We start from the raw sequence: 26508 nt of genomic DNA on the forward strand, positions 1-26508 counted from the left end.
TTGGCCTGATGGCATATAAAAAAAAAAACTTAAAGGTGCCCAAAAAAATCAAAAATGGTAAAAAGAAACAAAAGTGTTTAAATGTTTTAAGCATCTACAATGTTTGGGAGATTTGTGATGCTCAATCACAAAATATTTATTAAGAACCTACTCTAAGAATTTGTTTTGAAAGAGATACTGTGTCAGGGGTACCCAAGACCCCCACCCCCTACATTTGGACATCTCTAGAAGGACCCATGAGACTCAGTGTATGGCAGTACTTAAAGCTAAGATTTATTCTAGTGATATAATAAGGATACACAGCCAGATCATAAGGAAGAGCCACAGGCAGAGTCTGAATGATTTTATGTGCAGATTTCCTTATGCTTCTGCCTACCATGGGAGACCACATAGAGTACAGCAAGGAAAATGCAGCAACTTGTATATGACGTTTCAGCCCACAGAAGCTTCTTTTTAGAAACTCGGTGCCCAAGGTTTTTCATGGGGCTGATCACATAGGCACCCTCTGCCTAGCACAACAAAATATTCCAGACTCCAAGAAGGGGAGCAGGTGTTCAAGCATAAACTGTGTTGTTTGCACAAAAGTCTAGGCACAGTGAACCACACTTACCAATTGACTGTTGACTGAGAGCCCTCCAAGGGCCCAGTTCCCAGTTACCAACCAAAGGCTAACCTGGCAAGCAGGCCTTTCTAAGGCTAGCAGTGTCAAGCCTTTGTAGCCTGCACAGATACAAAGGCCCAGTTTTTGTTTCAAGGCAACTAGTATAGACAGAAATAAGATTTATACATAAAAATATGTATTGCATACAGTAGCATCCTAGATAACACTAAAGCAAAAATTCCCAAAATGTCCTTGAGCACTTTTATCAGCATCATCAGGATGCTGGTCAACCTAGTGGCTACAGCCCAAAGCATCCTGAGCAACAGAAGAATGGGCATCAGTAAGAGCCACAGGCTGAGGGGAGATTACAGAAGCCTTGAATACCATAATGAGACATTTGAATTTGATTTCATAGTCTTAGAAAGCCACTGAAGGTTTTATTTTTTCTTCACCAGATGACAAGATCAAAATAGCATTGTTTGAAGGTGAATCTGATTACCTATGTAGAATATATTGAAGGAGGCTAAGACCAGAGGCCAAGAAACCAGAAACTCAAAAGGAAAGAAAATGATCCTAACATGTAGGGACCACTCATTAGGAATTAGACTCTGCTCAGGGTGCTTCCGGTGAATCCTGTCAGCCTTCTAAGGCAGTTGCTATTGTTCCCATTTTGTAGCTTGCCAGTGTCATGCAAGTCAGGACAATAGGAAAGGAGCAGGGAATAGAAAAGGAAATAGATAAAGAACTGAGAATGAAAAAGGAGTGGTGGGCCAGTGCCCGAGGCAAGGGAGAGGAAGTCATCACAGGTAACTCCTGAGCATATCTTGTTCTTTTCTTCCTTTGGGCCTTTTATTCTAAGATGACAGGGAGAAAGTCATCTTCCAAAAATGGTGGACTGTAAAAAGAGAACTAAAAGCAGAAATAGTCAAAATTTTCTGAGTGAGGTAAGAGAGGTAAAGAAGAAATAGGATGTTCCACCTTCTTCTGACTCAGACAGTAAGGAGTGGGTAAACTGGTAGCATTCTTTTATCTTCACTATCTCAGAGAAATTTACGCTATTAAAATAGTTTCTTCTTGATTGTTTCCCTGACATGATGCAACCCCAAAATCACTTAATAACTGAGCTACTCTTGAGACTAATTCTTAAGGTGTCTACAATGAACACCCAGAAACATCACAGTCCCATTAGGACACATTTATTAATCACTTGATTCCATAAAAGGTGTTAGTGATGCTACAGTGAGACACTGACCCCAGGGGCTTTAGAGGACACAACACAGAAATCTGCTCGATTGATAAATATCCATCTTCGCTCTTACTTTATAAAACCCAGAACTAAGTAACAAGACATGACATGCCACTATTTAAGGGGAATTAATCTGTTGCCTCAATTGGCATTTAAGCAGGAGGCCAAAGACCATTAGAACAAATTGAAATTAATTAATGTAGCAAAATAACTCAATACTAGGATGCTGATCTTATCTTGTTGAAAATCACTCCAAGATCTTTATTAGTCCTTAACGTAACTTCCAAGTGAGCTGCCTGTATCTTTCTTATTCAGAATCCCTATTAGCCAATTGAAGTGCTGGGCAGCATGGCCAGGAAACGAGGAGGAACTTGAACAAAATCCTTAAAATAGACCTCACCCCAAAGGCTTATGGAATGTCCCCCGTGACTGGGGAGAATTCATTCTGATTTTGGTAACCAGCTCAGTTACAGCTTGCTTGAGAATTCTTTTCCCCTAAGAGGTAATGCCAGGAAAAAGTTATACGAAAGGATTTGCTCTTCCTCAGGGTAATTTATGTATTTCTTTACATTTCAGCCTGCCTTGTACTTCATGCAGGTTGAACAGAAATGTTTTCTGAGCATATATTGTTACAGCTCAGAATGAAAGAAGACACGACCTGCTTTCCAGGATTTTCACAAAAAAGATGGGATGAACACAGGTAAAAGCAAGATGAACATACGCAGGTGACTGTTTATGAACAGCAACTAAATGCAGAGGTTATGGGGTGTTGAAGAGCCTAGGTTTAAATCCTGTCTCCACTAGTTACCACTTGGAGCAAGTTGTATACTCTTTATAAGCCTCAGTTTCCCCTTCTGAGAAACTGGGTTGATAGTACCCACCTCATAAGGTCCTTGTCAAGGGTGGTAAGATAATAAACATAAAATGCTTGGCACATAAAAGGAGTTCAACAAATGTTAGCTACTACTATCATAAAAATTATTATTTTTGTTTGTACTACTATTACTACTACTCCTAATGCGTTGCTACTCTCATCTATATTTTGCCCCATACCTTAAAGACAGGGAGGCTCCCAAGCTGCATGCAGTGGTCCAGGTCAGATAGACTATAATGCATCTCAGGCAGGGAGGCCAGGAGGCTCAGGGTCTGTCAAAAATGGCAGGGAAGAGCATTTCCAATGGAGGAGATGGCTTGGAGAGGAGAGGAGTAAGCAGAGCCTGGGTAAAGTAAATAAGTACATTTGCTCTAAATGGCTTTCTGAACTGAGAAAGGGCACATGTTCACAGATCATATTGAGAGGTGACAGCGTGCTGGCAGCCCTTGCAGCCCTCGCTCACTCTCGGTGCCTCCTCGGCCTTGGTGCCCACTCTTGCCATGCTTGAGGAGCCCTTCAGCCCGCCACTGCACTGTGGGAGCCCATTTCTGGGCTGGCCAAGGCTGGAGCCGGCTCCCTCAGCTTGTAGGGAGGTGTGGAGGTAGAGGCACAGGTGTGGAACCCGGGCTGTGCGGGGCTTGCGGGCCAGCGTGAGTTCCGGGTGGGAGTGGGCTCAGCGGCCCGCATTCGGAGCAGCTGGCTGGACGGCCGGCACGCCCCAGGAAGTGAGGGGTTTAGAACCTGGGCCAGCAGCTGCTGTGCTCGATTTCTCGTGGGCCTTAGCCTTAGCTGCCTCCCCGTGGGGCAGGGCTCAGGACCTGCAGCCCACCATGCCTGAGTCTCCCCGTCTTCCCCCACCTTCCCCACCCTCCCCACCTCCCCCCTCCCCCTTCCCCCCTCACCCCCTTCCCCCCTCACCCCCTTCCCCTTCCCCCCGCCCTTGCTGTGGGCTCCTGCGCTGCCGGAGCCTCCCCAAGGAGCGCCACTCCCTGCTCCACAGCGCCCAGTCCCATCCACCGCCCAAGGGCTGAGGAGTGGGGGGCACACAGCGCGGGACTGGCAGGTGGCTCCACCTGCAGCCCCAGTGCGAGATCCACTGGGTGAAGCCAGCTGGGCTCCTGAGTCTGGTGGGGACTTGGAGAATCTTTATGTCTAGCTAAGGGATTGTAAATACACCAATCAGCACTCTGTATCTAGCTCAAGGTTTGTAAATGCACCAATCAGCACTCTGTCTAGCTCAGGGTTTGTAAATACACCAATGGACACTGTATCTAGCTAATCTGGTGGGGAGGTAGAGAACTTTTGTGTCTAACTAAGGGATTGTAAATGCACCAATCAGCACCGTGTCAAAACGGACCAATCAGCTCTCTGTAAAACAGACCAATCGGCTCTCTGTAAAATGGACCAATCAGCAGGATGTGGGTGGGGCCAGATAAGAGACTAAAAGCAGGCTGCCCATGGGGCAGTGGCAACCCACTGAGGTCCCCTTACAGGCTGTGGAAGGTTTGTTCTTTCGCTCTTTGCAATAAATCTTGCTGCTGCTCACTCTTTGGGTCCACACTGCCTTTATGAGCTGTAACACTCACCATGAAGGTCTGCAGCTTCGCTCCTGAGCCAGCAAGACCACGAACCCACCAGAAGGAAGAAACTCCGAACACATCCGAACATCAGAAGGAACAAACTCCAGACACACTGTCTTTAAGAACTGTAACACTCACCATGAGGGTCTGTGGCTTCATTCTTGAAGTCAGTGAGACCAAGAACCCAAAAATTCCGGACACAATATGATTTTCAGAGCTGGAAATTGACTTAGAAATCCTTATTACTTTTTTTTAAAAATCCAGCTTTTGGATAGCCATAAAAATCTTATGCCTTCCTTTAATGTTATTTAAATTTTTGAAATAAGTTCAATAACAACAAAAAAAGAAACAGTAACTTTGAAACGATTTACTTTAGATCTTAAAAGATAGTATTTCTGCCAGGCGTGGTAGATCACGCCTGTAATCCCAGCACTTTGGGAGGCCCAGGCTGGTGGATCACGAGGTCAGGAGCCCGAGACTACCCTGGCTAACACGGTGAAACCCCGTCTCTGCTAAAAATACAAAAAAAAAAAAAAAAAAAAATTTGCCTGGCATGGGGGTGGGTGCCAGTAGTCCTGGCTACTTGGAAGGCTGAGGCAGGAGAATGGCATGAACCCAGGAGGCGGAGATTGCAGTGAGCCGAGATCGTGCCATTGCACTCCAGCCTGGGCGACGGTGCGAGACTCCGTCTCAAAAAAAAAAAAAAAAACTATTGCTTCCTTTGATCATGTGGCCACAATGTGAGCACTGAATCTGCTTGCTGACGGCCAGCTTTTCACTCCGAAGGAAATGGAGAAAACAGAGCCGGAGGCAGGCTGCTCTCCATGTCAAGCTTATCTGCTGCTTTATTTTCAAATACCTTAAGACCCTTTCACCCTGACTCTGATACACCCCATAGTAGGCCAGGACCCTTCTTATTCCAAAACCACAATTTTACAGACAAAGGGACAGTGAGACTCCAGTGACTTACTCTTAGCCACACAGCTAGTTGGCAAAGAAAGAAAACAGAAATCCTGCTGATGGAGAGGAAGATTCAGAGGAGGAGGAGAAACAGGATAATGCAGGCTTATAATAATTTGCTGTGGGAAATCAAATGATGTGGGCAGCAACAAAGGGACTTAAGCAAAAAGATTTTTTAGGAAAAGAGACTTAAGCGAAAAAGGGACTTCAGCAAAAAGAATTTTTTGGAAAAGCATTATTGCTGCTGTATGCAGAGTGCAATAAATAACCCATGTCATATTCCTTATCTCTGCACCTTTTGCTACCAGAACCTAAAATATATACCAAGAAAATATATTCAAAGGTAAAATCTGTTGGTCGTTTTTTTTATTTGAGTAAATTTTCTATGTATAATCAGTGATTAACCCATTTTAGGAATGAAGTAGAAATGAAGGGTTTTCTCCTCAGTGGTTATAACAAACTTGAAGGCTCTATGGCTAAAAGTACAAATTCCCTTTTGTTGCTTCTTTGTTGTTGTTGTTGTTTCTGAGATAGGGCCTTTGTGTTGCCCAGGCTGGAGTACAGTGGTGCCATCACAGATCACTGTAGCCTCAACCTCTCAGGCTCAATCAATCCTCTCACCTGAGCCTCCCCAGTAGCTGGCATGCAGGAACGCACCACCACACCTGGCTAATTTTTGTATTTTTAGTGGAGATGGGGTTTCGCAATGTTGCCTAGGCTGATCTTGAATTCCTGGGCTCAAGTGATCCACCCACCTCGGCCTCCCAAAGTGCTGGGATTACAGGTATAACTGCACCCGCCTATAGTTTTTTCAAAGGCAAAAAGTTACAAATTGAGCACTCATGAGCTTAGAGTCTTTTGAATGCTCTCCAAATCAAAAGTCAAGTTTTAGTCCTACTTCCCCTAAGCAGAGAGTTCTTCCCAGCTTAGAGTTTCATTTCAAAGAACTGATGGCAAACATTTTTCAGGTACAGTTCTCGTATTTGAAAGCTTCATTCCTTCCCAGCACAACTGTGTGCATATTGACCGAATACAGACCTGTGTTTTTGGTAGATTCTCAGAAAATGTTTGATGGTGACTTTGGCCTTTGGGACTTGGCCACCACCCTTAGCTTTCATAGCCTTTTCCCAGAGGGAACCAGATGAAAAAAGGAACTTCAAGCCTGGAATTATTCTGTTTAGCCACTTCTCCTGTTGCTTACCAAAGGCTTTGCCAATGATAATACTGATAAAGGGCAACATAAACACATCTGTGTGTGAGTTGCCATCTGAAACTGAAGTTAAACACACTTGGTGCTGATCAATAAACTATAGTGCTTTTTCAGAAGAAAAGAGGATATTCCTTTTCTCTTGGAGCCACGGAAAACAGGCAAGAGTATGAGGTAGGGGAAACTCCAGAGTTTCTATATAGGAAGGGACTGAAGCAGGAATCTACCTAGAAGAGAAGCCTAGGGGACTTGACTCTTTTTTTTTTTTCTTGATATGATTTGAATGCCCCCTTCAAAACTCATGTGGAAATTTCATCGCCAATGTAATGGTATTGGGAGGTGGGCCCTTTAAGAGGTGATTAGGTCATGAGGGCAGAGCCCCACGAGTGGGTTCCTGATAAAAGGATAAGTTCGGCCTCCATTTGCTCTCTGTTTCTAGTGCTTACTTCCACCTTCCACCCTTTCACCATGAAGGACCCTCACCAGATGCTGGCACCATGCTCTCGGACTTCCCAGCCTCCAGAACTGTAAGCCAAATAAACTTCTTTCTGTATAAATTACCGTTTGTGGTATTCTGTTATAGCAACAGAAAACAGACTAAGACAATACCTAACAAGATGTTTTCATATACATATTGTCAAAAGGCAAAACTATAACAAATTTAGTTTTAAGATCTAATTGGCTTCTATTTCTGATTCTAGAATTCAGCAGTATGTTATTCTATAAATAGAATGAGTGCTCCACTGGGCATGGCAGAACAATTGGTTTTTGTAAAGTGGGAACAAGGAAACAGAATAATAGAAAAAGGCAGATCGGTTAACATCAGGTTACTTCAGGTTACTTTTCTTATAAGGGTTAAAACAGTGGAGATTTCCTTATTATACTGACTCAGGTTCACTAGGCCCTTTCTAATTGGTTTCTGTGAATCTTCTGTTTTCAAAAATATCTGGTCTGTTTGGAAATTTACCTACTTTCTTAAAATTTCAGTTTAATCATGTGGCACTTAGCGTGTGGGACTCCATTTTGCTTTGGTTTGTTGGGATCTAGAATGAGAGCTTCCATAATTTTATTTAACAATATGCATAATGACATGATTACCACATCAAGCAAATTAGCATATCTATCATGGAACACAGTTACCTTTTGTGTGTGCGTGCGTGTGTGTGTGTGTAGTAGAATTACCTAAAATCCACTCTGTTAGCAAATTCCCTTATGAAATAAAATACTATTACCTACAGTCTTCATGCTATACATTAGTTCTCTAGGCTTATTTATTCTACATAAATGAAACTTTGTACCCTTTGACCTCCATCTCCCCACTCCCCCACGTTTCCTACCCCTGGTAACCACCTTTTTACTCTGTTTCTACATCTTTGAATTTTGTTTCTTTTTTTTTTAATTTCGCATATAAGTGAGACCATGTAGTATTTTTTTTCTGCGTCTGACTTATTTCATATAGTATAATTTTCCTCTTGATCCATTCATGTTGACACAAATGGCAGGATGTCCTTTTTTAAGACTGAATAATATTCCATTGTATATGTGTGTATACACACACACACACACACACACACACAATTTCTTTATCCATTCATCTATTGACAGCCAAAGGTTGTTTCTATATCTTGGCTATTGTGAATAATGCTGTGAAACATGGGGGCACAGATATCTCTATGAGGTGATTTCATTTTCTTTGGACATATACACTAAGAAACAGGATTGCTGGCTCATATAAGAATTTTATTTTTAATTTTTTGTAGAACCTCCATATTATTTTCCACAATGGCCTCTGTATTCCCACCAACAGTATACAAGGTTCCCTTTTATGCATATTCTGGCTAACACTTGTTATCTCTTGTGTTTTTTATAATAGTCACTCTCACAGGTGTGAGGTGATAACTGTGGTTTTGATTTGCATCTGCCTGATTAGTGATATTGAGCACCTTTTTATATACTTGCTGCAGGAGGCTTTTCTTGCAGCTGTGTTTGCAAACACACTGCTTTTACAGAGATTGCGTATTTATTGGGAAGCTCCTTGGATTTTTTCAGAAGAACAGCAACAGCTTCAGCTGAATGGAGCTGATGAAGATGGAGGTGGTTAAGCCCCTAAATCCAAGCCATCCCCTGGCCTCTCTACTGAAGACTAAATGAATAAATGAAAGGCCAGAGGGGAAAAAATCTTGAAAAATGGGGAAAATCAAATGTTTATGAGTCTGATCTGGTATAAATCTCTGAAATCTTACAGTGTTTAGACCCTAGGAGCTTCCAAACACAACCATGTGAATAGTTCAGATGCCTTGCTTGGAGTGATCCAAGCAGATCATTCCATATCCATCCTATGTATTATCTACTATGTTCAGATTCTGTGCTGGGTTGAAAAAAATAATAAAATAAATTGCTTTTTTAAAGAAATAATACCACAAATAGTGCAAAATTCAAAGGTACACAAAAAATATAGTGAAATATAACACTACTTCCTACCCCATCACCCAACCACTGTTGCATTTCTTGAATATAGTTCCAAAGCTGTTCTATGTATATGCAAGTATATATGTGCATGTATTTTTATGTAAAATTTACATATGACATACATAGGAAAGTGGCTTTTCAAACTATTTTTTACCGTGATCTACAAAAAAAAAAGAACTTTCTCCTCTGTTCCATTGATGTAGCTATCTGTGCACCACTACCATAGTGCTGTAATGATTATAACTCTATAATATGTGTTCATCAGAGCATTGATGCTTCTCATTATTATTCTGATTCAAGATGTTTCCTAGCTTTTCTTGCTTTTTTCATTTTTCCATATAAACTGTAGAATTAGCTTCTCTGGGCATACAGTCCTTTCTTGCATATCTTAGCACCAATTGTTGTTTACGTGTGTAAAGACTATTCTAGCCACACTACTGAATTCTCTTATTATTATTATTTTTTTACTATTGTTGGCAGTGATCTTTCAGTTAACTTTCTTGGGTTTTCAAGGCACAGAGTTACATTATTTGCAAATAAGATTATCTTACCTCCTCCTTTCCAGCTTGTACATACCACTCTTCTTTCTCTTATCTAAAAGTTGGTTAGTACCTCAAGACCAATGTTCAATAATGTTGTGGTAATGGCATCTTTGTCCCAATTTAATGTGAATGTATGGTTTGCCCATTAAACATGACCTGGCTTTTGAGGTAAGACAAATATATTTTATTCATGTGATATAAATTTAGTTCTATTTGATGAGGTGTTTTTTCACAATCAATAATGGATTTTAATTTTATAGCAAACATTTTCAGCAACCATGAGTGCGGGCCTATGGTTTTACTGTTTTGATATATACTAGGATGTTAAACAATATCAATAGATTTCCTAATATTAAACTATCCTCCCTTTCCTGAAAGGAAGGATATTCTACTGTCCTCCTGGAATATGTTTGCTAGTATTCTATTGAAGATGTTTGTATCAATAGTCACAAGAGACATTAGACTTTCTTTTTATTATTTTTGTTGTTCTGTGGCAGACTGACACCAATGTAACCTCCACTTTATAAAAAGTAACTAGAGTCTTTTCTTCTAGAAGAATTTTAAAAGCATTAGAGTGATTGAGTCATTAAGGTTATGAAGAGCTCACCTGTAGAAATATCTGTGCCTAGTAGTTTGGAAGAGGGATAGCCTGACTTTCCTGTTTTTTCTATTGTAATTGGTCTCTTTAGATTTTCGAACTTTTCTGGGGCCAGCCTTAGAACTTTATCTTTTCTAGAAATTCATATTTTTTCCAGGTTTTTACATTTATTTGCTTATGGTACATATAAGTCCTATAATCTCCTTTAATTTTCTCTATCTATAATTATTTCTCAATTCTTGTTTTCTTATATCATCTATTTCTGCTTTTTCCCTTTTAAAAAAAAGATGGGTGTTGCACCATTATTCACAATAGCTAAAAGGTAAAACCATCCAAGAGCACATAACAAAATCAATTGTATAAACAGAATGTGGTATGTTATGTACAATAGAATATTATTCATATATAAAAAGGAATGAAGTTCTGATACATGCTAAGTGAAATAAGCCAGACAAAAAAATGACAAATATTATATTATTCCACTTATATGAAATATCTAGAATAGGCCTCATAGACACAAAAGGTAGACTGAAGGTTACCAGGGGCTGGGGGGTAGGGAGAATGGGGAGTTACTGCTTAGAGGACACGGAGTTGCTGAGGTGATGAAAAAGTTCAGAAATCAATATTGGTGATGATTGTACAACATTTGCATATAATTAATGCCATCGATTTGTATATTTTTAAATAGCTAAAATAGCAAATTTAGGTTTATATTTTTAACCACAATTAAAAAGTTATCATTTCAAAAAAAGAGCATAACAAACAGTTTTACTTAAAAATTTTTCAAACACAACTCAAAGACTTTATTTTGGCATTTTTTAAATTTTCCAAATTAATTAATTTGTTTTTATTTTTACTAATTTCTATTCTGCCTTGTCTTTATTTTACTTAATACATTCTGATATTGGATGCTTAATTCATTTAATTTAATTCTTATTTGTTACAAGTATTTAAAGTTATGAACTTTCCTCTAAGTACTGCTGTAACAAGATCTCATAGTCTCTAATATACAATGTTTTAATTCGTGTTGCTTTCCAAATATTCTGCATTTTTAGTGATGACTTTCTCTTTGAGACTGAAAAATTATATAGAGAGTGCTCTTTAATTTCCAGGATGTAAAGTTATTTTTTCTCTCTCTTTAACATCTGAAGTTTTGCGTTGGCATGAGATAATGTCTGTACTATTTCTATTTGATGGACTGCATTGCAGTTTTCTTTGTGGCTTAATATGTAGTTAATTTTTGTAACTGCTCCATTAATACTTGAAAGGAAAGTGTAATCTGTCTTCATAGTATATAGTTTGTTGTAAAGCTACTAAAACTATCCTTGCTTTTTTTTATATGATTTCTCCATAGTTAAAAGATAAGCATTAAAGTTTTCTACTGCTAAAGGATTTCTGGCTATTCCTATTTTCGTAGCTTTGACACCATGTTTTCCATGCCAATTTATTTATCGTATTGAATTGCATTGTGAATTATATCCTTTATTATTATCAAGTTCCCCTTTTGTCTTATTTCATGTTTTTTGTTTTGAATGCAACCATAGTTATGACAGCTGCTCCTTTTTTTTTTTTTTTTTGCATTTGCTTTGCCTAATTTTTATCTTTATCCTTTCTGAGTTTTGTTGTTTTAGATGCATCTCGCATATTACAAATAATTTGATTTCCCTCTTTTGTAAATTTGAGTCAATAGGTGAATTAGACAATTTAAATTTATTATGGTAATATGTTGAAATGTTGTACTCTCATTTATGTTAGTATTCCGTTCTCTTGCTTTTGATATTCCACTACATAGTCTATTTTGTTATCACGCCAACTTAATTTTTCACTCTTATTTTTTATTTTTGCCTGGATTCTAAAATTTTTCATTGGCCTTGAGGGCCAGTATGTTTACTTGGATACCTCTCAATGTTGATCATTCTGTATCAATTTTTTCTGAGCTACAGTATGCCCTTTCCATTTGTAGATTCAAGTCTTATTTTATTTCTAAAGAGTTTTACTGAGTAATATCTCCAGACTTCTTCTTAAAAGATACAAATAATGCATATGTTGCAATTCTTTTGTTTTCTGTATCTTTCGTGGTCTCTCTAGTTCACTCTTTGTTCATTTCTGGTTATTTTGCTTGTATCTTTTGTTTATGTGTCTTAATGTTGCCCTCCTATTCCTCACTGTGATGTCAGCAGTGTTTCTTCTTAGTGTTTATTACAATATGCTTGCATTTCCATGGTAGCTTTATTTTTCTCTTCTGCTTCCTTCCCGACCTTCAGAAGTTCTTGTTTCATTTCCTCCTGTGGTGGTGCTAGTATTTCCCCAATCTCTCAATTGCTCTGCTTCGAGGCTCTTCATTGTTTCATTAAATTCATTGTTCATAGACATTTATTTTGTCATAATTTTCTACTTCTTAATGGCAACTTGTTATTGGCGAGGATTCCTTATGTTCCCCCGACCTCTTCCTCTTTTTGTCTTGTAACTTATTTGTGTAGATCCTGCGCTAGTTGCCTTTTTGTTACTCATCTTTAAATGAAGTGTGTTCTTCCTGATGTTGGAAGTGGTCCAGGGTCTTGTTGAGAAGGAGATGAGCAGTTCCAGGCTAGCAAGAATTCTCCCTGGTTCAGGGACAAACTCATGATGACAAGACTATATGTGTGTGTTGTTTGAATTTTTACCTCTCTCCAGCCAACAGGCATTGGCAGCTACAGAGCAGGAGGCAATTCAGCCTCTCTCCTCTACCCTGCCTCACTAGGACACAGACTGATTGTAGCATTTCTGCACATTTTCTGCAGTTCTGCTTGCTCCACTTTCCTGTGACGTCAAATGGGGTAAAGGGATGCTCCAGCCCTACCCTCCATGTACCTGCCTTTCCTGGGATTCCAAAGAAGGGGTGGTTGGTTTTGCCCTCAAAGTGCCATCTACTTAGGAAAACAGTTTCCTGCCAGCTTTATCTGAGATCTGTGTTCCCAAGCACTCCCTCCAGGAGCCTTTCTGCACCCATATTTGATCTTCACTGCATTGAGAGCCTCTCCAAATATTATCTTTTAGGAGTTAGTCTTCAAGGTTTATCAAATGTGAAATTCCTATTTCTGTCCTTGTTTTCTGGCAAATTCTAAGGAGAAGGGTAGAAGACATATCTTTCGTCTGACTTTTTAAATGGAAATCCCAATATTTACAAGAGGTAAAAGGAATTTTGAAGTAAACATAAAGGGCAGCCTTAAAGTTGGGAAATGTCCTGTCAGGGGAAAATATATCCTGCCAATTAGTCATGGAAGAAGGTAGAGCAATTACTTGACCTTTGCCTCAGTGGTTAGGGACCAGAAGAGCACCATGCAGACTATGTTCTTGCTGTGTATAACTGTTCCCTCCCTGTGAAACTTATTTCCCCCAACCCCTGCTTTCCGTTATGTTTGTCCTTTAGAATCTTTGGTACCAGCAGCGTTAGCATCACAGGGCAGCTTATTAGAGATGCAGAATTTTAGGCTCCTCCCCAAGCCCCAGAAGCAGCACAGGGATCTGCATTTAACAAGATCCCCAGATATTCATATGCACATAAAGTTTGGGAAGCACCACTGTGGATCTCAGTTCAAGTGCCAATTTGCTTCACTGATCAATCACATCGGGTTCCTGTTACACATACCCATAAAATGATCCTTCAGAACTCTTGCTCTGTAACTATGCATTTATTATGATAATTTTTTCCATTCCTGTGTGTCTCTCTTACTAAACTAGTGCCAGGCTCTATGGCTTATCCCATAACCAATCAATAAATATTTGCCAAATGACTGAATGAATATGCAAAATTCATATTTGTATCTGAGTATTTTTAAAGCCAGTTTGCACTGCCCACTCTCCCACCAGTGGTCTCCCTGCCTCAGACTCATCCATGACTGCATCAGCCTTGGACTCCTCAGCCCAGCTCTCAGATTGGCCCTTCCAGAAGTGAGTGAGTAAATGAAGGAAAAAATGACATTGCTGAAAAATCCAAGAAATTTCATCATTCAGACCGCAGTTCCTCAACATCTCACATATCTGTAAATGCCACGGAGAGATTCTGTTTCCTGAGTGCTATTTTGGAAAATATAATCACGATTTTTGTGTGGGAAGAAAAGACACTCCCCACAGACATCAGAGCAGACACATCCCCCCAGCCCTAGCCCACAGAGGGTATATTGCAGGAAGGTCTTACTGAAAGAAAGAGGGGCTACAACAGGGCTGGATGGGTGCTGAAGATGCTGAACTCAGGCAGTGGAATTGCTTTTGTCAGTTGCTCTCACCAGGTGTGGCTGTGTGACTGAAATTACCAGTCTCCCCTGCTGGTGGTGGGGACTGTTTTGATTAACCAAGTAGAAGGTGACGGTTTAAAACTAGTTTCCCAATTTGGGTAATTAAACCTCTACTAAATATAGTAGGTTTAAAATGAATGTTCACAACATTGAAACAGAACATGCTAATTCTAAAAATATAGACTCCATTGCTGTGAAAGACCTCTCAGGGGAGAACCGACATTGAAGCAAAACAATGATTTCATCCCTCCTGTCCACCAGCCCCCAGCCTGTGAACCAATTTGTTCTAAGAGATGAGTCTCACCACGCTGCAGCAAAGGAACCAGAGCTGTTACCAGACACTAAGGAAACTAATCACAGAAAGTCAAAGGAAGAAAGATTATAAGGCTGAAACTGTTCTCTTTGTGGGATCCTGTCCTGCACCAAATCAGGCCAACCAGCACTTCTTATGTCTACTCAATACAAGATATATAAAACTCAAGTTAGTGGGGAAAGAAATTTTCATTAAGTCACTTAGAAATGAGAGACATGCAAATGAGAGAAACTGACTTTCTTTGAAGAAAGTGTAATCTTTCTAGGAAGCCTCTTTCCTGAATAATTAAATCACAGAGAACCGTGACTCTCTGTGGCCTCAAAAGCAATTACACCCAGTTCTCAAACAGAGCTGTTCCCTCATCATAAAATCCCTTGTGCAGTTCCCTCTGTATAACAACAAATGGTCCACAAACCTCCTTCAAATAGTTGTCCTCACTTGGTGATTCCACTTCTCTCCCTGTTCTCTTTTATCTCACTCCAACCACAGAAAAAGCTTGTATTGAGGTCACATGCCTTCATGTTGCTCAATCCAGTGGTCAGTCCTTTCATATCAGCAGCATGTGACAAGGCTGATGACTCCCTGCCTGAAAATCTTCCCTTGTCATTCATTTGGCGTTTAGCCCACCATCCCCTCTTAGTTGTACTCTGACCTCAGTAGGGACAACTTTGCTGGAAAAGAAATTTAGAATTTGATTATGTGTGACCTAATCTCCAGTGCCCATGTATTCTATTTTTGAAAGACTTGAATTTTCAATTATATTTATAACAAAACCATGTATGTGGAAATGATAGAATAACAGTCTCTTTTTTTCCAAGATGATATGTGCATATTCAAACCTTTACACAGACGAGCTCTTTCCCTCCATTTTCTAAAACTATTAATTAATCCTGAGAAGTGTGTTGCTATAAAATATTCTGTGAAGCATTTTCACTTATTTTTCTTTTCTTTCACAGAAAATAATATGGCCCAGTGCCTGGCTTTTGAAGAACTAGAGAAAATCATCGTCATTGGTGCCTCCAAGGCTCTTTGGTTGGTTCTGCAATCATAGGAACCCTTACCTGGTCTCCTGAGACGTTCTCCTCTCTCCACACCCTAGTACAACAGCACCCACACACCTGATGGCAGAGATTTTAGGTGAGCTTTTCCATCTTCTGGCTTAGAGTTACCCAGGAATAAAGAATAGTTCCTGTAGCTCTGAATCCTTCAAATCCCCCAACTGGCCCTTAACTGACTCTTCCTTAGTGAATCTGCAGACTTCTGGATGGGAGACAAATATGCGCAAACTATACCTACAATTCAATGTAGGACAAAGGCTACCTGGTACAATATTAATATGTGCCTGCATTGGAGATTTTGGAATTTTAGGACTTAAAGAAGGGTCTAATTCAATTACCTCGGTTCCAGATGAGAAAATGAAGGCCCAGAAAAGCAAGTGATTTGCCTAAGATCTCACAGTGACCAGTGAAGGACCAGAGCTGGACTAGGCTCTCCCGTCAGCAATTAGGGCTCTTCCCAGCGTCCTTCCTCTTCTATATGATACTTGCCCTTCACTTTACAGAGTCCTAAATTCTGCAGGGAAATGCATTGATACAGTCAGTCCCCTGTGCTTTGATCTTGGTGTTACACTTAACATCTCTAGAAGATTCTTATATACCGTAGTATGTTTCACATTTGGTCATCATTGGAACTCTCTGTTTGTCTGTGCTCTTGCCTGGACTTCTTTCAAAAGGAATCCATTCATTAACAAATCTTTCAGAAAAAAAAATGTCTGCAGCATTATCAGAAGTTAATCATTTAAATCTAAAGGAGAGAGGAAAAGGTTAGGCATAGTGGATTAAGGAGTTCTTTTTTCGAACGGGCGCAGTGGCTCACGCCTGTAATCCCAGCATTTTGGGAGGCTGCGGTGGGTGGATCATCTGAGGTCAGGAGTTCGAGACCAGCCTGACTAACATGGTGAAAGCCTGTCTCTACTGAAAATGCAAAAATTAGCCAGGCATGGTGGTGCACGCCTGTAATCCCAGCCACTCGGGAGGCTGAGGTAGGAGAATTGCCTGAACCCGGGAGGCAGAGGTTGCAGTGAGCTGAGATTGCGCCGTTGCACTCCAGGCTGGGCAACAAGAGTGAAACTCCATCGCAGAAAAAAAAAGAGTTCTTTTTTCCAGCTGAAGATAGTCAAGCGGGTTATTTTCTACTATCTTCCTTGGAAAGGTGAGCATTCATTTGTTTCTCTGGCACATTAACATTCTCAACTAAGTTCAGTTGACTGGTTAGAACTACAGGTCTGACTTTCTTTGAGAGAACCCTCAAGATTTCTGATTTTACTTTCTTCCAAAGGAAATGTGTATTTTTTCTTCAAGGAATGATCTTCAGGGGTATATTCCCCATAAGTAATAGGTTAGCAAATTCTGTGAGCTTCAGGACTGAAGACTAATTCTTTTGCAATGCTGAGGTGGGCCTTCCAGCCCCAGACCTGGCCACACCCATCATAAAGACTTTTTACTGATGTAATTAATAATTTGTGTATGTATGAATTCTTTGGATTATTTCTGCTTTCTCAAGGGATATGTCACATTTATTTCCTCATACTCACAGACCTAGCATAGAATAGTTAGTCGGTAAACATTTCTTGTGTTAAATTGTTGACTTTTCTTCACTTTTTATGGAACTTAATCTTCTGGCTCAAAAAGCAACCTGAAATGGTCTTACATCGGCCTGATCATACTGTTCCGTACTATATGTGTAGAGTAGATAAAGGCAGAAGGCAGGGCCTATTTATGCTTTTGAAACAAATGTAGTGAGCGTGAATTTGTTTCACAATCCACAGGTACATGAAATACCGCATTTCTTTACCTTTTACATATCTAATTCCAACTGAAGGAGCCTCTCCCATTCGAGTTGACAGAATCTCAGTCATTCTCTGGCCACCATCTACCCCACCCACCAACATAAGAAGACTGAGGCTTGTGAAATCTATTTGTGGAAGGGCCTCTGGTCTGTCCCACAATCTTTAATCACAGAACCTTGAAATACATTGTCCACCCCCAAGTGATTTATTCCATGATGGGTGATGCTGTTGCTCACTGAATAACAGACTCCATTGGAGTCTTTGCTCTGCCTCTCAAAGCCACTGTATTTATCTACAGGTACCACAATCAGGGATCTTAGCACTCCAGCACCCTCCATGGTTCAGCTTCTCCCCTTCAACTTTCTAGTCCTCCCTAAACATCAATCCAGTGAAGTAGCTCCAGAAGCACAGATCTAGGTAACAAAAGCATCTTAACTCTCTCCTGGCACAAGGGACACTCAGACTTCTGCACAAAACCCTCTAGCTACCCTTCAGTTGATGTGGATGGAGAATAAAAACAGAGAAAAAAAAGAGAAAATATTTAATTTTTTCATCATTTCATGCCACCACAGATGAAGCTGTTTTCACTGGTTACCACATTCATGCTTAAACATTTGATAAATACAACCATGAAATTATTTTATAATAGAAAAAAATGTAGGAAGGTTTTTTTTTTTCTTTTGTAAAGAATTGGAGACAATTAATGAGGAAGATGTGTGGCCAGGAAAATTATATTTCAGCAGTATGAAAGGTTGGTCTGCTTCTCCTACTCCACAATTCTCAAAATAATGTAAACTATCATCTTTTTTTAGATGGGAAAAAGTCATGTTCACAATAAGCCGACTTCATTTCCTCCTGTTTCAGCGTCTGCTTTCTTGACCTGTCCTCCAATTCTGCATATTTGAACCAGATTGACTGAGGGACATTGGGATGATTTTGAAAGTCTTCCTGCATGGCATCTCACAATTTCTCAGATAAATTACTCAGGAAGTTAGACTTGAAAGAAAGCTCTGGTTGTTTCAAAAAGACTTTCACCTTTGTATATAAATTCTGGAACCTGCCAGTTGCTCTGTTGCCATCTCCAAATGACCATAACTCATTCATAATCTAAAAGTTTATATAACTTGAGGATTTTTCTAGGATAAACTACAAAAAGCACATTCTTAACTTCTAAAATTTGATGAGTGTTTTATGCTATGTTTACTTTTTCCATGGGAGCGAGAAAGAAATCTAGCATGTCTGACACTTTTAAGAATTGTGCTTGTTCCGTGTTCTGAATCCAATTCAAATGTTGAAAGTTCAAGAGAAAATGCTTAAAAGGAAGTGGTTAGGAATGTCTATTTATACCACAGATAATTAGATTTATAGTACATGTGATATATAATAAATATCTCATGTATAACTGCTAGAATGTAATTACTTAGTAAATTTTCAAATAGGCATCGTTTTCAATTTTAGCTATTTTAAATCTATCACTATTTATTAAAAGATGGGAAATGAGTTGTGAGATATATTTTCTTCATTTTTTACTATACTACCCTTTTATAAGCAGAATGCCAGCTCTTTATTTATTGTGTTCGCGGACGGGTAAATTGAAGCAAAAAGCAGACAAGTTCTTCTATGGGATTTGCTGGCATTGATTTCCCAGGGTGGCAAAGTGCTAAGAACTAAACCTTTAAAGCTAACAAAATGTACTGAAGTCTTTGCAAAGTATCCAGGACCAACAAGAAAGTAATTTCCCACCTCACCCTACCACCACCCAGAAAAGGAGCACAGAGATGGGGGAAAGACTGGCTGCATCTGGCATCCAGCCAGAGGAGTCCGTGCTGGGATTCTGGATCCCTCTTCCCCCACCCCACTGCCCTTCCCCCTCCACCCCAGCATTTTGGAGAAGCAAGAAACTGTAATGATGCAGCTCCCTCAAGTGTCACATGAACACAGTGGAAAGAGCCTCCTGAGATAAATATGCCATGCAGACAGAAACAAGCAATGGCTCAACAGCAATGTATGAGGTCCAAGGACCAGGACCAAAGGGAAAAACAGCCATCTCACCAGACACCTGCCTAGGACCAGATGCGTCATCTCCAATATTAGCTAACTCCCTAGAACCTGGACTCAAGGTGTGAAATAAAGGTTAATGGGAAACTGCAGGAGTCAAAAGGAGGGGGCAGGATTATTGAGGATTCAGGCCGTTTAGAAATGAAAGTTTGGATCACTCCCCAGATAAAGAACCCTGACCATTTAAGGGCAATGGAAATATAGAATAGGCAGTAGAAGAAGGAAGCCATAGATACCAACTATGGCCTCTCAATCAATTACAAAACTGAGAATTCTGACAGTTTTGTGTATTTCCTCTTTGCATGTGATGGATATGCATGTATTTGTATATATTAACCATTTTCCTTTTTCTGTCCTCATTATTTTATGAAAGTTGTTGAATGTAAACTCTACAATTTAGCCTTTAGGTAAGAGAATATTCAGTGGAACTTTGATTTGAGGAGTATTTAAGACAGCCAGGTGAGACTACGATGACTGTTGGAACTGTGTGTCTCCTCATTTGGGGAAAGGGGTGAGAACTCTGCACTTCTCTGAAGAACAGAGTTGACTTTGTGTTATAAAGAGTTCAAATATATATAAAATGATGCATGTGGAAGCTAAGAAGCCAAAGGAGTTTACCGAGACAGTTATCAATATATTGCCTCTCCGCTCCAAATCCACCCTTCTTTGTCCTGTTCCATGATACTAATCTGGCTCCTCGGTCAGCCAGTGCAATGTCATCTGTTGCTGGTAGAGTGTAGGGGAGACACTACAAGGTATAGTAAAGGGGTCAGATGCGGTGTCTCGTGCCTGTAATCACAGCCCTTTGGGAGGCAGAGGCAGGAGGATCACCTGAGGCCAGGAGTTTGAGACCAGCCTGGACAACATGGTAAAACCCCACCTCTACTAAAAATACAAAATTAGCATGCACCTGTAATCCCAGCTACTCAGGAGGCTGAGGCAGGAGAATCACTTGAACCCGGGAGGTGGAGGTTGCAGTGAGCTGAGATCGCATCATTGCACTCCAGCCAGGGAAAAAAGGCAAAACTGTCTCAAAAAAATAAATAAATAAAATAAAATAAAACAAGGTATAGCAAATAAAGGAGCATTCCTTCTTGATTCTTCCTGGTTCTTGTTACCTGTGGCCACCACCAGTGGTGTATGGGAGAGTCACCCTACAGTGAGTTCCACCAGCACCTAGTGAGGACTTCCTCTTGAGTTTTATTGTCACCAGAGCAGGCAATTTCCTTGCCAGCAGTATGCAGGAGACCCAGTGGTGACCACCTTCCAGTGGGTTTTTCCAGCACCCTAGAAGGCACTTTTTTGACCACAGTGCTGATCCACTGGCACCCAACCGCCAGTACCCTACTCATCAGGCCTGGCCTGTGGCACCTCAAATAACTTTTCTGTCCTGCGGGCCACAGCACCACCCTCTCCAACAAGGTCTGAATCTCAGCCTTGAGGTGTGAAAGACCCTTCCATGTTTGTTCTTTTCTTGTGTATCCTCCCTCAGTCCTAGAAGTAGCAGCTCTTCCCTATGTTTGCTATTTCTGTGTTATTTAGCATGCAATTTACCCCTTTTGTAGTTTATCACATTTTTCCAGTTAATAATTCTTTATAGTAAATTTTCCCTCTTCAAATTACTATCTCTCACCAAACACTGACTTCTGTATCCTCATCAGACACTGAGTGACACAACCCCCTTCAGAAAAGAATCCCTTTCACCCTGCCCTTCATGATGAACACTCTCAACAAATTAGGTATAGCAGGAACATACCTTAACATAATAAAGGCCATATATGGTGAGCCCACAGCTAACATCATACTGAATGGGGAATAACTGAAAGCCTTTCCTCTAAGAATTAGAGTAAGACAAGGACACCTACTCTCACCACTCTTATTCGGCATTATACTGGAAGTCCTAGCCAGACTTTCTCTTTCCAGAAAGAGAAAGAAATGAAAGGCATCCAAACTGGAAAACAGGATGTCAGCCAGGTGTGGTGGCTCAAGCCTGTAATCCCAGCACTTCGGGAGGCTGAGGTGGGCAGATCGCTTGAACCCAGGAGTTCAAGTCCAGACTAGACAACATGATGAAACCCTGTCTCTATGAAAAATACAAAAATTAGCCAGGTGTGGTGGCACACATCTGTAGTCCCAACTACTCAAGAGGCTGAGGTGGGAGGATCCCTTGAGCCTGGGAAATAGAGGATGCAGTGAGCCAAGATCACACCAGAGCACTCCAGCCTGGGTGACAGAGAGATATTCCAATTCAAAAAAAAAAGGAAGAAGCCAAATTGTCTCTACTTCAGATGACGTGATTTTACAAATTCAGTAATGTTACAAGACACAAAATCAATATAAAAAAATCGGTTGTGTTTTTATACACCAATAACCAACTAACTGAAAAAGAAATCAAGAAAGCAACCTCATTTATAACTTCAAAAAAGTCTCAGGGATAAATTTAGTCAAGGAGGTGAAAGATTTCTACGAAAGCCAAAACAAAACAAAAAACACTACACTACACCCTGATGAACAAAATTGAAGAGGATACCAAAAAATAGAAAGACATATTATGCTCATGAATTGGAACAATTAATATTGTTAAAAATGACTATACTACCCAAGGTAAGCTATAGATTTAATGCAATTCCTATCGAGATACTAATGACATTCTTTGAATCAATAGAAAAAACAATCCTAGAATTCACACAGAACCACAAAAGAGCCCAAATAGCAGCAATACTCCATAAAAAGAACAAAGCTGAAGGCATCACACTAACACATTTCAGAATATACTACAAAGCTATAGCAACCAAAACACTATGCTGTTGGTATAAAAACAGATACATAGACCAATGGAACAGAATAGAGAATCCAGAAATAAATTCAAGTATTTACAGCCAGCCAATTTTTGACAAAGTTGCCAGGAACATACACTGAGGAAAGGACATTCTTTTCAATAAATTGTGCTAAGAAAACTGGATATTCACATGCAGAAGAATGAAACTAGACCTCTATCTCTCACAATGTATAAAAATCAATTCAGAATGGATTAAAGACTTAAATACGAGACCTGAAACTATAGAACTACTAAAAGAAAACATAGAGGAAATACTTCAAGATATTGATCTAGGCAAAGATTTTATGGCTAAGACCTCAAAAGCAGGGGCAACCAAAACAAAAATAGACAAATGGAATGACATTAAACTAAAAAGCTTCTGCGCAGGAAAGGAAACAAGCAACAGAATGAAGAGATAACATGAACAATGGGGAAAAAATTGCTAACTATTCATCCAACAAGGGACTAATATCCAGAATATACATAGAACTCAAACAACTCGACAGCAAAGAATCAAATAATCTCACTAAAAAGTGAGAAAAGGACATGAATAGACATTTCTAAAAAGACAAACAAATGGCTAACAGGTTTAGGAAAAACTGCTCAACATCACTAATCATCAGGAAAATACAGATCAAAACCACAATGAGATACTATCTCACCCCAGTTAGAATGGTTATTATCAAAGTCAAAAAATAACACATGCTGGTGATTATGTGGAGAAAAGGGAACTCTTTATGCATTGTTGGGAATGTAGATTAGTACAACGATTATGGAAAACAGTATGAAAGTGTCTTTAAAAACTAAAAATAGAACTACCATCTGACCCAGCAATCCCACTACTGTCTATCTATCCAGAGGAGAGGAAATCAATAAATCAAAGGGATAACTGTACCCCCATATTTATTGCTGCCCTATTCACAATAGCCAAGGTATGAAATCAACCTAAGTGTCCATCAACAGATGAATGGATAAAGAAAATGTGGTATATGTACACAACAAAATACTATTCAGCCATTAAAAATGAAATCTCGTCATATGCGGCAACAAAGATGGAACTCCAAGTCATTATGTTTAGTGAAATAAACCAGGCACAGAAAAACAAGTATCACGTGTTCCCACTCATATGTGGGAGCTAAAAAGTTGATCTCATGGAGGTAGGGAATAGAATGATAGATACCAGAGGCTGGGAAAAGGCTGGGGGGATGAGGAGAGATTGGTTAACAGGTACAAACATACAGTTATGTGGAAGAAATAAGTTCTAGTGTTCAATAGCACACTAGAGTGTCTATAGTTAATAAAAAATATATTGCATATTTCAAAATAGCTGAAAGAGAAGATCTGAAATGTTCCAAACACAAAGAAATAACTTTGTTTGACTGCATCAAACTATCACATGTACCTGATACATACCAATATTATGTATTAATAAAAATTAATAAATAACAAGTAATAAACTTTAAAAATAATGTCCTTTAGAAAAGTGCTCCTTTTTTCCACAAAATTGATAGTGTTAAAAAATTATAGCACCTCAAAAAAGACCTTTCATAAAATAGATGCTCAAAAAATTCATTGAATTTTTGCCAAATAATTATAATTGTAAAATTTTCCTTTTACAAGGCTGTGAAGAAATTGGAATCCTCATGCCATACTTACTGGTGAGATTGTAAGATGATGCAGTCACTTTGCAAACAGTCTGGGAATTCCTTAAAATATTAAACATACAGTCACCCTATGACCCAGTAAGTCTATTTCTAGATATGTACCCAAAAGAAATGGAAACATAATGCCACACAAAAACTTGTTCACAAATGTTCGTGGCAGCATTGTTCATAGTAGCCAAAAAGTGAAAACCATCCAAATATTCATCAAGTGATGAATGGATTAATAAAGATGTGGAATACACATACAATGGAATATTACTCAGATATAAAAGGGAAAGACACTTACATATGCTACATGATAAATGTGAAAGCATTATACTAAGTGAAAGAAGCCAGAGCCAGTCACAAAATACCACATATCGTATGATGCCATTTATAGGAAATGTCTAGAATAGACAAGTCTATGAGGACAGAAAGTTGTTTAGTGGTTGCCTAGGACTGAGGGTACAGGGTGGCAAGAGGGAGCTGCCAGGAATGCAACATGCTAATGAATATGAAGTTTCTTTTGGGGTTCTAACATGTTCTAGAATTAGATGGTGGTGATGTTTGCACAACTCTGTGGTTATACTAAATAAATGAACTGTACACTTTAAATAGATCTAAATGTATGTAAATTATATCATAATGTCTGGGTTTTATTAATTGTCTTTTAAATGTGGCTTTAGTTCTGTCTGTATACTTCAGGAAATGTATCAAAGTAATGCTAAAATAAAACCAATAATTAAACCCAATGAATCACAAAATCTTTATTTTAAAAAGTTTATCTGGCATTTTCTGTTTCATTTTATTAGCTCTTAATACAAACTGTTTTGAGAACATCTGAAAGGATAGTGGATGGTTTTTCTCGGATGTCTTATAATAGACTGTTACATCAGACTGCCTGAAGGGTAGGCCTTGATGAATGCAATGTAATGTGCAATAATTCTAATTCAGTGTTAAAGACAAGCTCATGCCACATAATAAGCAGGAAAGTGTGGTGGGAAATGCCAAGGGCTGTCCTGGTTCCATGTCTAGAAACAAGTGCTAGAGCTATGGAAGGCGTCCTCACCTCTCTGGGCTTCTCTCATCTATGAAATGAGGCTGTTGAGGCAGAGGGTCTCAGAGCACCTTCTTGGCTCAAACATTCTGTGAGTGAGATTCTGTTATGTAGATGTTAATATTATCTTATAAGTCATAGGAGGAAAGGTAAATATAGGTGAGTTCTAAGCAAATTTTGCAAATGGAAATAAATCTTTGACATTGAATACTGAAGTATGATGGCTTTGAAGGTCATCAATTATGCCGAGGAGGACAGTCTGTCAGCGGTCAGGAGTGCTACCATTCTTCAGGGAACAAGATAAATAGATACATATTTTTTTTACTATCACCTTTAAAATCAAGACTTTTGAATGAGTTTATAAAATTATAATTACCATTATTAACTATATTTACTGCCACTAAGAATAGTAACCCTTCCTTTAAAAATAAATAAATAAAAGTTTCTACAGTTATTCCTGCTTGAAAAAAAAACAGGCACTGAAAAAAAACCCAGGCAATTTGGAAATAATTAAATCCTTTATATAGTTTTCTTTCATATTACTCATGTATTCTCTTTCTTTCTGAGGATGTTGCAAAGCATTTCACTTCAGGAAAAATACAGAAAAATGCAACTCATTTTTCTTTCTCATGTTTCTCTTGGTGTGCAATAAAAGAGTCCTCACCAGAGTTTTCCATTATACCTCCAAATATATAAGCTAAATCTCATCCTAATTGCTACTTACATTAGCTAATTTCACATTTAAATCATGTTGATGACCTCTTATCAAGGTTTTAAAAACCGCTTAAGCAATTTTTGTTGTCTTCAATGGATTGTAAGCACTTAAGAATTTTTAAAACTTAATCTTAGTTTTTTAAATTTCATATTTATTTGACTAGGTATGTAAAATGATCAGGTACTCAGTGAATTAAAATTCTCTACCTGAAAAATAAAAAGGAAACTAGAGATTTAGCCTTTAAGTAATAGAAAAATTAATATAAAATTATAAATATAATTATATATTCTTATAAATTAAGGTAAAATGGGGCTGGATGTGGTGGCTCACATCTGTAATTCCAGCACTTTGGGAAGCCAAGGGGGGCGGATCACATGTGGTCAGGAGTTTGAGACCAGCCTGGCCAACATGGCAAAACCCATCTCTACTAAAAATACAAAAATTACCTGGACATGGTAGCATGTGCCTGTAATCCCAGCTACTCAGGAGGCTGAGGCAGGATAATTGCTTGAACCCGGGAGGTGGAGGTTGTGGTGAGCCGAGATTGTGCTACAGCACTCCAGCCTGGAAGACAGAGTAAGACCCTGGCAGAAAGAAAGGAAGAAAGGAAGAAAGAGAGAGAGAGAGAGAGAGAGAGGAAGAAAGGAAGAAAGAAAGAAAGAAAGAAAGAAAGAAAGAAAGAAAGAAAGAAAGAAAGAAAGAAAG

At 39.3% G+C, this 26508-nt stretch overlaps 1 protein-coding gene across 2 annotated transcripts in view; it reads right to left on the reverse strand.

The window, feature by feature from the left end:
* The window catches only part of PDE4D (phosphodiesterase 4D), a 1555180-nt gene extending 1539995 nt beyond the window's left edge, over window positions 1–15185 (reverse strand). The window contains exons 1-2 of one of the 2 annotated variants that reach the window (XM_063664836.1): window positions 15080–15185; window positions 2901–3064 (exon numbers count right to left, since the gene is read on the reverse strand). The gene's annotated coding sequence lies outside the window, so the exon portion shown is untranslated. The remainder of the gene's footprint in view (window positions 1–2900; window positions 3065–15079) is intronic. The other variant, XM_063664835.1, reaches the window with a different exon arrangement.
* Between the last annotated feature and the right edge of the window lie 11323 nt (window positions 15186–26508).

This window comes from Pongo pygmaeus, chromosome 4 (genome assembly GCF_028885625.2).
Source record: "Pongo pygmaeus isolate AG05252 chromosome 4, NHGRI_mPonPyg2-v2.0_pri, whole genome shotgun sequence".
Taxonomy (NCBI): Eukaryota; Metazoa; Chordata; class Mammalia; order Primates; family Hominidae; genus Pongo; species Pongo pygmaeus.